A 371-nucleotide genomic window follows, 5' to 3' on the forward strand; every position below is an offset into this window, starting at 1 on the left:
TATTTTTGGAATTTCTTCCCCTTCAGATTTTGGCTTCTTTCCTTTTAAAGGGAAGATTAGGTTTCTTTTTTGGGTGAGTTAAAAGGGTATTGGGCTTGGATTTGTGGGCTAAGGGTCCAAAAATTAGGTCTAAAGGAATGGCTTGTTTGAGACAAATTTTATTCTTTCTCCTTGAACAAGACTAAAATACTACTCCATTTACTAATTAATCCTACTTAGAAAAAATAACTATTAAAATAAAACTAATCGTTAAAACAAACCTATTTTTGGTATTTTTCAAATATCATTCTAAAAGATTAAAATGGAATTAGATTAAAATTATTGCAAAATTAAAATAATATTCCTACCAAACTACTAATATTCCCAAAAAC

Source organism: Nicotiana sylvestris, chromosome 12, assembly GCF_000393655.2.
Source record: "Nicotiana sylvestris chromosome 12, ASM39365v2, whole genome shotgun sequence".
In the NCBI taxonomy this organism is placed as follows: domain Eukaryota; kingdom Viridiplantae; phylum Streptophyta; class Magnoliopsida; order Solanales; family Solanaceae; genus Nicotiana; species Nicotiana sylvestris.